Source organism: Diceros bicornis, chromosome 29 (assembly GCF_020826845.1).
Source record: "Diceros bicornis minor isolate mBicDic1 chromosome 29, mDicBic1.mat.cur, whole genome shotgun sequence".
In the NCBI taxonomy this organism is placed as follows: Eukaryota; Metazoa; Chordata; class Mammalia; order Perissodactyla; family Rhinocerotidae; genus Diceros; species Diceros bicornis.
Genome location: NC_080768.1, coordinates 21,285,450 through 21,298,238, shown reverse-complemented (window position 1 = coordinate 21,298,238; position 12,789 = coordinate 21,285,450). Strand labels below are relative to the sequence as shown.

The following is a 12,789-nucleotide window of genomic DNA, read 5'->3' as shown; positions in this document are numbered from 1 at the left end:
AGCACAGGAGATGTGTAGACCCCAGTCCCTATGAGGGCATGGCACTCACTCCAGACAAACTGATCTATACATTTTGCCCCAAGCCTGCTCAGTGCTTTCCCACCTCCTCTGTCCCAGAATGCCTTTCTCTGTCTTCCACAGCTGCAGAAAAGAAATACTATCTATCCTTCAAGGATCTTTTGAAATTCTACTTCTTCGGAAAAGGCATCTCTGACCACCTACCTCTCCTCTTTAAGCTTCCACAGGGCTAATCTTCTTCAGTCATTTGGTGTCTGCTTTCTGGTTGTATCAATAACTAACTTTAAATGTCTTATCTCCCCAGCTGCGTTGTGAGGGGTAGGCTGAGGCTGGATTATTCTTTCCTTTTTTAAAATTGCTTGCGATCTGTTGCATAGTGCCTAGCCCAGAACAGACTTGTTGATTGTCTAAAGCAGTGCCGTCCAATAGAAACAGAAGGTGGGCCACATTTGTAATTTAAAATTTTCTAGCAGTCATGTTGAAGTCAAAAGAAACAGGTGAAAATAATTCTAATATATATTACTTAGCCCAATATATCCCAAGCATTATTTCAACATGTAATGAATGTGAAAAAATTAATGAAGTATTTTTACATGATTTTAATTGTACTCAATCTTTGAAATTCATTGCGTATTTTACTCTTCAGCACATCTCAATTCTACCTAGCCACAAATCAAGTGCTCAAGAGCCACATGTGGCTAGTGGCTACCATATTGGATAGCACAGGACTAAATGATAAACTGAGAAAATGTACTGAAGCGGTAGATGGAGACTTTGCATGATAGGAGTTTAGTTTGATTCTATAATCAATGAGAAGATATCACGAGTTTTTTAGAAGACTTCGATGATTTGCCTTAACATGAGGAGGATAGAGATTAGGGAAGTAAACTCATAGAATCAAGAGAAAAGGGTGTTTCTGTGATAAAGAATAAGTGAAGGAACAGTAGCAGAACTTTGTAACTGATGGAACATAAAAAAGGAAAGGAGAGAAAAGAGCAAATAATAACTTAAGGTATTAAGCCTCGAGTACCAGGAGAATAGTAAGGAAGTTGGAGAGAGATACCAGGCTAAGAAAGAGATGGATTTGTTTTCAACCATATAATTTCAGGTGCTGGCAAGTTCTTCTCACCAGAGACACAATTTGGAGCAAGGATGAAAGTAATGGCAAAGTAGCTTTGGGATTGATGCCATCAAGTTGGTTGGTTGAGCCTTAGGAATGGATAACAACTAGGATTATGAAGGTGAATGGAGATAAGAATGATTGAAGAATTTAATCTTAAGAGTTCCATCGTTAGCAAGCAGGACAAAAAGTTATAAGGACGGTAGGAGGAAAACGAAGAGATTATGGAAGCCAAGGGGGAAGACAATTTCAAAACAGAAAAGGATAGAAAGCAGGAGAGAACTTGAGGCTGACCAGAACTGAGAAAAGTCCAGGGGACATGGTCAGGAAGCAATCCTGGAGCAATGAGAATCTGCCAAGGCTGAAGGAAAAAAGAGAAAGATTTACATTAGCTGAGCTCTCTTCTAAACCCCCAGTTTTCAATCCTTGGAGCAGCAGGCTGACTGAAGATGTTTGGATTGAGAAAGCTGCCTTTTTCCAGCAGATACAGTCCCAGTAGGAATCCTGGCAGAAGGAAACAACCCAACACAGAGCGGGTGGAGTTCTGGGCGATGCTTGATTAATGGCCAATGTAAAGAAACAAGCCAAGTGACAGGATGCAGGGAAATTCACAGGGAGAGCAGTGCAGGACTGAAACCCATTGCAAAACCATTATTTGGTCTTAGTTAAAAGATAAGCAAAAAACGACAAATTTAAAAGATAATTTGTCATTATAAGGACTAGTATTTTTTGCCAACCATTTTTTCAATATTTTATTGCTTACCTTAGGGATGGGCAAATATGGAGTGTGCCCAGTGAAAAGTTGCCTTTAATTTTTTACACATTTTTGAAAGGGTTGTGGAGAACAACAGTTGTCTGAAAGCCCTCAAAAGCCTAGTGGCCTGAACTCTGATCCAATCCTTTTTCTCTCTCAAGCTGATTCTATTATATCACAAGCATCAATATCCCAGATCCAAGCATTTGAAAAAAATTGGGGGATTTTAGCTTTGTGTTTGCTGAAATAGCTTGGGGATACTGGAGTCAAAATTAGAACTAATAAGAATCATCTCATTCAGTCTTGGTAGTTAAAGTAAATCCCTTCTTCATGGACGTGAGATTTACTGTGGGTTGTATTTGGCAAGCGCAGGAGTACAGGGTGTGGAATTTATTCAGCTACAAAAGTCCCTTGAAATTCCCTGCAATTTCATAAAACTTTAGGAGTTCAGACATGCACAAATGTTTCTGAAATCTTTGGAAGACAACCACCTAGACTACTCATTCTGCTGAAAATGACTAAGTTGGATTTTCTGTTTCATTCCTAAGGAGGAAGCTTGACAGCTGAAAGTGAAAGGTGACTGCAGTACTCCAGACAGGGTGAGGTAGAAGATGGTGGGTGAAAGCATTACTCAACTAGGAAGAAGATGCAAATTCCATTCTGAGTAGCAGGAATAGAGTAACACAAAAGGAAACGCATATGAATATGAAGTCAAAATAGCATAATCCATTTCAAATATTTTGTTAATGTTCTATTCTAATTTCCCTTGTCTCTCATAGTCCATCTTAGAGACTCATACTAGATCTATGGACATTCTATTCTTTCTACTTCTAAACACATTTTAAAAGTTGAGAAATAACCAAAAATGAGATATGGGATTCACGGTTAATCAATAATTTCAAACAGGAAAAGAATTATATAAGTCAAAGACTCTAGCGTGTCAAGATATTCATCAAACATCATGCTTGTTAGAAAAGACTTATTCATTTTCGCTTAGAGATGAAATAGCTTTTATTATTCACACACATGGACACAATGTGTTCTTGTCTCAACCAAATCAGATGATCAGATTACTAGATAAACTCAAACATTAGTCAGAATACCAAATTGGCAGTTTCTAAATGTCAAATGGATTAGTTTATCCCAAATCATTGTGCTGCAACCTAAACAGACTGTCCCTTCAGAGTGTTTAAATAAACATATGTGGGGGAGGGGTCAGCCCAGTGGCGTAGTGGTTAAGTTTGCCAGCTCCACTTCGGTGGCCTGGGGTTTGCAGGTTTGGATCCTAGGCACGGACCTATGAATACGCACCGCTCATCAAGCCATGCTGTGGCAGCATCCCACATATAAAGTGGAGGAAGATGGGCACGGATGTTAGCCCAGGGCCAATCTTCCTCAGCAAAAAGAGGAGGATTGGCAGCAGAAGTTAGCTCAGGGCTGATCTTCCTCACACACACACAAAAGAAAGTGAGGGAATAATCTCTTAAATTTAAAAATAGCAACCTCTATTTTTTTTTAAACTAGGTGAAAAAATTTTCAATCAGATCTCTCACCCTTAGAAATTAGACAAAATCTCTTGAATCTTGAGTCTTGTCACCCTTGTGCAATGCCTCCTGGCCCTGCAGGCTGGGTGAATCTGGTGTCAGAGTCAACACATATCATTTCCCTCAACATCATTAATGATTATTTGCATAAGGGATCTCTTTTATACTGTAAAAATAAGTTTATATTGACAGAGTCTCTATTACTTAGGACATTTCCTGGAACAGATAATATCCTGCAGCCACGTTGCTATTTAGACTTCCATTTCTTTAATGGGGTCTATAGATGGCTTCATGAGGTGGAGGAACTTCCGAAATAGTCTCTGAGATTCTCTGCATGTACCATTTTCTGGAGTGAAGCATTAAATCTTTTTTTTTTTTTTTCCTTTTTTGTGAGGAGATTAGCCCTGTGCTAACATCTGCCAATCATCCTCTTTTATTTGCTGAGGAAGACTGGCCCTGGGCTAACATCCGTGCCCATCTTCCTCTACTTTATGTGGGACGCTGCCACAGCATGGCTTGCCAAGCAGTGCCTTGGTGCGCTCCCGGGATCCTAATCCGCGAACCCCAGAGGCCCCATCAGAGCCGTGCACTTAACTGCCTGCACCACCGGCCCGCCCTTCCCAAATCTTTAATCAGATTCTCTTGGGAAACACGTCCTAAAGAAGTTCAGAATGATTTTAGAACATCACATTAAAAATATGTGTAATGCATCAGTATGAATCTGGCACTTTGCCAAAGTTAATAGTATTACTAGCAGATGAATAAGGAGATGTTTACCACAATATTAAACAAAATAAAGTAGACCTGTCTATCAAAAAAATAATAATATACACTCACTGTTCTATTCAGTTCAATGTTTTGCCTCCTTTTGGATTAAAATTAACAGAGTTTCACATTGTGACTTTAATCTTATCAGAGACTCCTAAAGCAAACAATAGCACAGTATGAGAAACCTTGATTGTGTAACTTCTGCTTTTGCTCTCTTGGAAACAGCAAACGTCATTTTCTTACAGCCCACTCCCTAATAATCATGACCACCTATTCACACTACTGGAATTTTCAAAATAGCAACTGCACATTTTTATAAACTCTTGTGATTTTTATACGTGATGTAGTACTATTTAGCAAAGCACACCCATCTGGGCTTCTAGTTATCATTATCATATTTTATTACCATTATTTTCTTATGTATAAAGTCTGCTCAGAAGGAAAAGTAAACGCGGAACAAAAACCCCACTTGGAAGAACTCTGCTTAGAAGCAGCTTCGGAAATGCCCCTGAGGTTGGGTCCTCCTCCGGGGAAAGCAAGAATTCACGGACCGCCCAGTGTTCCCTCCTGCAGAGCCCGGCTTCCCAGGCCGTCGTCCCCGGAGCTGGCCGCCCGCGGGCGCCCCGGGGCCAAGCCCTAGGCGAGCGCACGCCCACATGTGCCCGCGGTCCTGGCAGCGCACGGACCGGGCGCCAACGCCCCGAGGATTGGCCAGCGCGGTCCTGATGGGCGGGCGGGAGGCGGGCTCGGGTGGGGGGCGACGAGCGCGGGGAGCGGAGGGGCGGGGCCACCGTGCCCCGCGCCCCGCCCCCTGCGCGGCTACCCAGAGGGGCGCCCACGTGCCCAGCCCGCCTTCTGCAGCGCGGCGGCCGGGACGCTCGTCTCCCCGCGGACCAGAGACGGCGGCCGCTCCTCCAGCTTCCCCGAGCCGCGGGCCCCGACACGCTCCAGCCGCTCGCCCGCCACCGCCCCCTCGGCGCGGCCCCAGCGCTGCCCCAGTAAGTTGCCAAGTCCCCGGCCGCGCGGAGGGGCGCAGGCGAGGGGCGGCCTGGGCGCCGGGGCCGCTGCGGAGGGGCTGGGGCGGGGGCGCCGGGCGCCGCGTCCAGCTGCGCGCAGCTGTCCGGAGGCCGCGCCCCGGCGACTCTGAGCCCCCGAGTCCCGAGCCTGCGGGAGGGGGCTGCCGCCCGGACCCTCGTCCTCCGGGCTGCGTCTCGCCCCGTGCGGCCCCGTGCTGTCGCCTCTGCCCCGAGGCGTCGGGCTCCGCGGCGGGCGCGCGGGTCGCGGAGGCTGGGAGACGGCCTGGCACGGCGACTCCCCGGGGGACCTTTTTAGCCACTCTTGTCCCAGGGGGCTCTGGGCACCGCTCCCCGGGAGGGCAGCCGGGCCTCCTCCCGTCTGCACACTGAGGAGTCCCCGAAGTCGCCTTCGGCTCCTTTGAGGTTCTTGGTTTAAGTACAGAACACGTCTTGGAGCTCTGGAAGCTTTTTCACATCCTAGACCTGCCCGGGACTGGTAGGACAGGTAAAATGGCCCGTCGTGACGTCTGTTTGGGGTATTTTAAAGTAAAATACAGTGCAGTTTTAAACCCGTTTGAGATGGGCTATGCTCTTTTAAGCCCATTTCATACAGCGTTCAGCCTTGAACTTGAAATGCCATTCTTGACGCTTAGGGAGTCACGAAGCCCAGCACCCCAGATACCGCTTCCTGCAGAGAACTTGCCACCTTCTATTTACGCGTATGTTCAATCCATGGAGTAACGTGTTCCGAGATTGTATCTTAAAGATGTTTTAAAAAAATACGCCCACAGAGTCATATAAAGTCTTTTGAGGCGGAAATAGTACCAAAATTTCAGCCTATTCAAACTTTCAAATATTTATGCAGAACTGCCAAAAAAAACCGTTTAGGTGTCTCATTTAGGGCTGGTAATAAGGTTTATCTAGTCATTTGTACAGAAACTCTCATCCTTTTAATGAAGGGATATCATCAGATTTTATTCAAATAGAGCTCTCTGAATCTTGCGGGGGGGGGGGGGGCGGGGGGGGGGCTGGGATATGAAGTTACAGTGTATGTGGTCTCTGACTTGATACTTTTTCGTCCTTGCCCCAGCCAGTCTAAAAACTCTGTAGCCTCTTTTCCCCCTTAGCATTAATAATTATCTCCTTAGAAAATTGCAAACCGTTGTGTCTATATTCTTTTTCTAGGGGATGTACAGGGTAAGAATATTCTAATTATATACTTTCTTGTGGTTGCTTTTTCCTATTTGTAATATTAAATTCTTTTTTAATTGTACTAAAGCTTCACATGAAATGATTGCTCAGTGCAGAAGAACATATGCATTTTTTATTTCTTCCTTTACTAAAAAGGTGCTAGTTGGCTATTCTGGATTGACTCTGGGATATTATTTATTAGGATTCTTCAAATTTCCTCCCTTGCCCCTCATTTGCTTTCCACACAGTGCCTTGATTAGGGAATGTCATTTACCTTAAACCATTTTAATCTTTTAGGGTGTGCCAGGGCCTTGAAGACCAGAGTAAAACTCTGCATTGTATCTGCAGGGATTCAGTTTGCAGAATCTTTGGCCCCTTTAGCACATCAGCAAAGTCCTTTAGATTCCAAGGTCTCTAATCATTGTCACTGGATTTAGAGTCAGGAGTCTATAAAGGAGAATAGAGGCTGGGCGGGGAGACATGGTAGCTGTTGGAGTTTAAAAAGTCTGAGAATGCTCTGGAGATTTTCATCTTATATTCTCATATATTTTTGTCATTGGAACATATGTCTCTGAAGAATTTTAAAGTTCATGTTTCTTTCCATTACAAACCTCACCTTTGTGGAGTAGGAGTGCCTAGTCTCCATTCTCTGTGGCCCACTTTTGTTCTCTTTTCATGCATCCTTGCTTAAGTTATCATTGTTCTGGCTCTTCTGGCCAGACCTGGAGCCCTTATCTGTGGCCATTCCTTCTCTTTTTGGTCCTACTTTTTCAAATAGGCCTTCCGTCATAGTTTTCCTTTGGTAACTTCTCTATTTAGCCTAGTTTCTGTCTTTCCTTCTGTTTTGTTATATTTGCCTGTTGCTCCATATATCCATATCTATGTGTATATGTATTTTTTTTTTAAGTGTTCAGAGCCATCTGCTGGTTTTATTTTGGTATCCTTCGAGACCAACTTGCAGAACAGAATCTTGAAAAAACCCTTAGGTTGCTATTTGTTTTATTGTTTCCCCAAGCATGATACGAACACATTGATTTTTAAGGACTGGCTTCTTATAGACTGCTTACTGATGTCAGACATTTAGAACAAAGCAGAATTTTCAGTTGAATATATTTCTAAATGGTCACAGGTTTAGTACTGTCTGCCTCATTTGAATGTTTTGTCATCCAACTGAATACTGAAAACCTCAGTTAACTAAGATTTCAATTACATGATACCACTTGTCTAAGTGGTTTTGAACATTTAAGTGGTTAACTCACTTCTGCACCTTTAATCTGAATATTCAAAATCATATGGATGTAGCCATGATCAAAAAAAAAATACTAATGAAATTGTTCTCTTCATTGTCTTCCGTTTGAATAACTTTTCATTCTACTGCCTAACACAATATCTGGTACATAACAAATACTGAGTATGTCTTTATTGTTGAGTGAATGCCACTGATTTCAGTAGTTTGAGAAAGGGTGTTTTGTTTGTTTTCAAATGTATATTCCTTCATTGAAAATGACTGAGTCCCTACTCTGTACCACGCATTGAACGACCAAAAGTAATGTGTAGTTCCAATTTTGAAGGGAGCCTACAATTATTTTTGCATTTTGGAAATCCTTCATTGATGGATTTTAAGAGTAGTGTTTTGTTTTGTTGTGATTTTATATAAAGTAACACCTATAAACAGTTGACTTCAGTACTGTGTACACCAGAAAGCAAGTAATGAACACACTCTCTAATCTATGAAAATGATGTTACTTACTATTCCGTCATCAAAAGCACAGGTGCTTTGGCGTGTTTGTTTTCCTGGTAGTAACAAATTTGCCAGGACTCGTGTCTTCTTTTACTTGCTTTTCTTGCCATTATTTTAGAAGTGTGGTCTGTGGCTGTGGAACTGTTATTGATGCCATTGACAAAAGCAAACCAACAACTGGGGGTTGATTTCCACTAGGCTCTAACTAATTGATCAAGCTCTAACTAGCTTAATTAAGATAATCAGAGCATGATTTACCTATTAATTTTTCTTGTCCAACTTAGTAAACATAGCTGTCTGTTAATCTCTGGAAGCAAGCAGTATAATATTGTTTTTCACGTGCTTATGGACCCTCCTCAACCTAAAATATTTCTGAGAATGGCCTCTGCTGCCGTTAGCTAACCTTCTCATTGGTAAGTAGGATTAGTATTGACTTAAGATTTGAGTTAATGTGGTTTTGTTTAAAAGGCTGGATTTGAATGTGTGGGTCACATCTCTTCTGTTCTTGTTTAGACTTTTACCTTGGATATCTCTCTTCAGAGAAGTCTGTGGTTCTTTGTTTTTCTAGATGTGTGGTCACGATACTTTGTTGAAAATCTTGGAGTTTCTTACATCCAAGATTAAATCATCACTCTGGAGTGTCCCATGTAACGACTTAGTGCTGCAAATGTCATATATTTAATTTTATGCTTTCTCTCTGCAAAAAAAAAAAAAAAAAATTAAAAAATGAAGACTAAAACCCACACCTGCACACCCATTCTAGTGCTACATACCAGCACCTTTCTTCAGAAATTGAGACTAATTTGAGATTCGGCAATGAGGTGGATGACGTGAGAACATTTCATAACCTTTTTTCCAGGAGTTAAAAAAAAAAGAGCCATGAGTATGTTGTATTCATTTTTGGAATATTTTGTGAACAATACACAACAAAGAATTTTTATGTCCCTTGTTGATTCCTGCTAGTTTTTCTCACAGTTGTGGGGAAAATTCTTTTCTTTCCCTAACCCACTCTGGCTTCATCAAAGCTCCCTAAGTTTTCATACAATTATACCTAACACGATGTTGTTTACACCAGCAAAGCCCACTTCCTTCCAATGGAGACCTGCTGGTCACAATCAATAAAGCTTGATGTCACCAGGCTGCTGAATGATGCTGTAATTAAGATGCTGTCATTTTATACTTTGACTTTTGCCCATCTTTTTTTTTTTTTTTTTGGTCAGATTTTAAGATAAGTGGATCTGTTCCACTTAAAAACGGATGCTTGTCTCTTCCAAAAGTCAAGTAATAAACCTTAAAGCTCACTTTTTATTTATTCTACTCCTGTGTAGACTGAAAGATGTTATGTGAGTTGATACCTTGATCCTGATTAGAAGATGAAGGTTGGTTGGTTAGGGTCTTTTCTTGCCTTGGCTCTATGGATCTAGCCATCATCTTGGTAAATGATGATGATGATGATAGTCACTAGTGGAATTAAGTTATTGTGTATTGAACCATAAGGAAAATGGGGTCTCTTTGCATCTTCAGCCTTATTTGTTTACTCCTAATGTGAACTCGGGGCAGATTTTTAGAATGCAGTTCAATTTCTACTTTTAAAAATCACACTAAAATCTCTAGAACTTGAAATATATTTGAGTGGTGGGGGTGGGAAGTCATCTTGGTAACACATGCAAAGTGTATTTTCCCAAAGCATGTGGGTTATTGTCCTCCCTGCCCCCTATTCATGCTATTTGGTTTCTACAAGAAGGTATCCATTTGGTGGAAACAACTGGATTTGATTTTTGTGAAACTAATATGCAAAATTTACCACACTAATATGCAAAATTTATAGTACTTATCAATTGTATGTGCAACCAAATTACCGAATACTGTTTTGATACATTGGAATTCCCTTGGAGTAGGAAATATGACTTTTGTAACTTTGATTCTAAGAATATCCTATGAGATATTCTCTTTGGAGTTTCCATGATCAGCAGTTAATCTATTTTGGATGAATATGTGTTGTATATATCTATGGCCCAGATACAGAGTCTTTAGAGAAGCAAAGAATAAATAACTTGGTTCCTATTCTGGGCGTTGACCACCCAGTGAAGGAGTGTTAACAACTACACATACAATGGGAAGAGAATGATAAAGCTGCCATTTGAGTGACATAAAGAGCTGAAAGTTCAGGAGGAGAGATGACAATCCATTCTAACCTTTTCTTTTTTTAAAATGAGTATTGTGTTATTTAACGCTTATTTAACTAAATGCTCCATCAGTTATAGGTGTTACCATCACCATCACGGTTACTATTATTATTTTGCTGTTAAAACCACTGTTCTTCCTCCTCCTCTACTTGCTCTTTGGTAAAACTTGGGTCACTTGGACTTGAGTACTGGCTGAGTGGTTATTCACCAAAATTTGCGTTTGGGAGAGCAATAATACTTATTCATAATTTGGCAAAATTGTCTATTATTGATTACTCCGGCCTCTAGAAAACTGTGATGTTTAACTGGAAATTCAAATTATTCTGAAAGGTCTTAGAGGAAAGTTAAAACACATTAAGATTATATTTTCGATGGAAATCTTGAAGAATAAAGTCATTCCAAAAGTGCAGTCAAATTAAGAACATGAGATTATCTTAATTTCTCACTCTGACAGTTGAGTTGTTACTTTAGACAAGCTTGGTACATTTATACAAACTTAATGAGTTTAAAACCCATAAATGACCTTGTCCAGAATGGAAAGATTACAAGAGGCCTTCAGCCTTCCCTCCCAGTATTGCTTCTCCCACAGGAGTGCCTCTGAAGACCAGGAAAGCAGTCCCCATCCTTAGCTTGGTGTTGGTTCCAGTCTTGGCTTTCAGCTAGGAGTGGACAAAGGACTGATAAAAGACTGCTGATAGCTGAAGAGATATTTGTCTATTCCATGTTGGAGAAGAAAGAGTTCTTTTGTTAGAAGGAAACACGTTCAGTTTGGTATCCTACCGTTGGCCTAGTAGATGAACAAAATGTTTTAAAAGAAATTATGTAACCGGAAATATATATTTGCTGTAGTCTTCAATTCCTGTCTGACATAGCTCTTCTATTGTACAAGAAAGGTTTGTTTCCGTGAAGACGTGGAGCTGGGTACCATTGCTTCACCTACCAGGTTTCAGGTTCTTGTGAATATACCTTTTTTTAAAAAATCGGATAATTGTTCCTGAGAGGTGGTGGAAGTAGGGGGACAGGAAATTGAGTTACATCTTCAGTCTACTAGGCGAATCTTTATTTAAAGGAATCTTGGGGTGAGTCCATTTCTCCTAGGCAGAAATCACAAGGTTTTTGTTTAATGAAACTCAGATGCTCAAAATTCCATTAGTCATAATTCTTCATTTGCAATACACTGTCGTCATGTCATTATTAGTTCATGTATGGCCAATAAATACCATTCATTTTAGATTCTTGGGTTGGGTGTTAGATGGATATTCATTGTATGATTATTTTAAAATAATATATGGCTAAGTAAAATTTTAAATAAATTTCCCCTAAATAAATTAGTAAATAAAATTTTTACAAATGTCTTCTTTGTGTTTTTCCTTCAAGTAGAGAACATCTGTATTGAATGAAATTTTCCCCTTTCCTTCAGAACGACAGCTTTCTTTAGATAGTGATGTTTTTTCCTCCTGAAATTCACTTCATACTCACTTCTGTAATGTTCCTGGTCTCTTCAAAGCGGAGGGTACTTATTATTTTTGCATGGAGCTCAAGTCCACAGGATGTTTGCAACTTGCTTAGGTACTTGTCCTCATAAAAATTCAAATGAGCATTTCTTGATAGTTTGTATCAACTTGGATATGAATTCCTCTGGGAAAAGCGTGTATTCAAAAAATTCAGGCTATTCTATATAGACCTTTTATCTGCCTTAATGATCATATTAAATAACACAATTTTATATTTGTATTTGACTCCAGCAACAAGTTTTAAGTGGTTTCTTTGATTCTGTTGTAATTTGAGCAATTGTTTGGGAGACATTTTTGTGACACCTCGAAGGAGTGTGGAGTGACCTTTGACTCTCCATCCTGAGGGCTCATTAACGTTCTAGAGTGTCTGGGCCACATTAGGAATTTCCCTTTGTCCCAAGGCAGCCTATGCAAGAAAATGAAGTCAAATTGGCCATGATTAATCAAACAAAGTGAAATTGCTGTTTCAATTTTTGTGTTTGACATTTTGCATTGATCTGGACTTTTATGAAGGAGTAACAAACTTTATCTAAGTCTAAAACCTACTGAGAGTTCATTTTTTTCATCACCTTGAAATAAAATGGCACTGCTGAGTTTTTGAGTGAGTCTCAGCTTGGAGTGAGTCTGGAGCACCTGCTCTGCCAAGTGAGGATGTGCCAAGTGGTGAATGAGATGCTCCTGTGGATCACAGTTTAGTCTCTATGGAGCTTCATGGTATTCAGTTGCTTTCCTACCAAATCCTCCTCTCTTTGGCTTTTTAATCTATATAATGAATTTACATTAACATATTTGGAGGAGAAGTAAAAGGTCATATTCTTTTTAGTAAAACCATGTTGATGTTTACAACTTGAGGGCCATGCTGTTTGAGCAGTCTCTGAAATTTACCTGTGCAACTCTTAAAAGATTAGATAAGTGAATCAAGCAGGAGAACTAAAGA

At 40.6% G+C, this 12,789-nt stretch overlaps 1 protein-coding gene across 2 annotated transcripts in view; it reads left to right on the top strand.

Annotated features, from left to right (window-relative positions):
* Positions 1–5,126: 5,126 nt before the first annotated feature.
* SLC7A2 (solute carrier family 7 member 2) overlaps positions 5,127–12,789 on the top strand; it is a 65,114-nt gene continuing 57,451 nt past the window's right edge. Inside the window, exon 1 of one of the 2 annotated variants that reach the window (XM_058525080.1) lies at positions 5,127–5,202. The gene's annotated coding sequence lies outside the window, so the exon portion shown is untranslated. Of the gene's footprint in view, positions 5,203–5,479; positions 5,726–12,789 lie in introns of those variants that run through there. The other variant, XM_058525077.1, reaches the window with a different exon arrangement.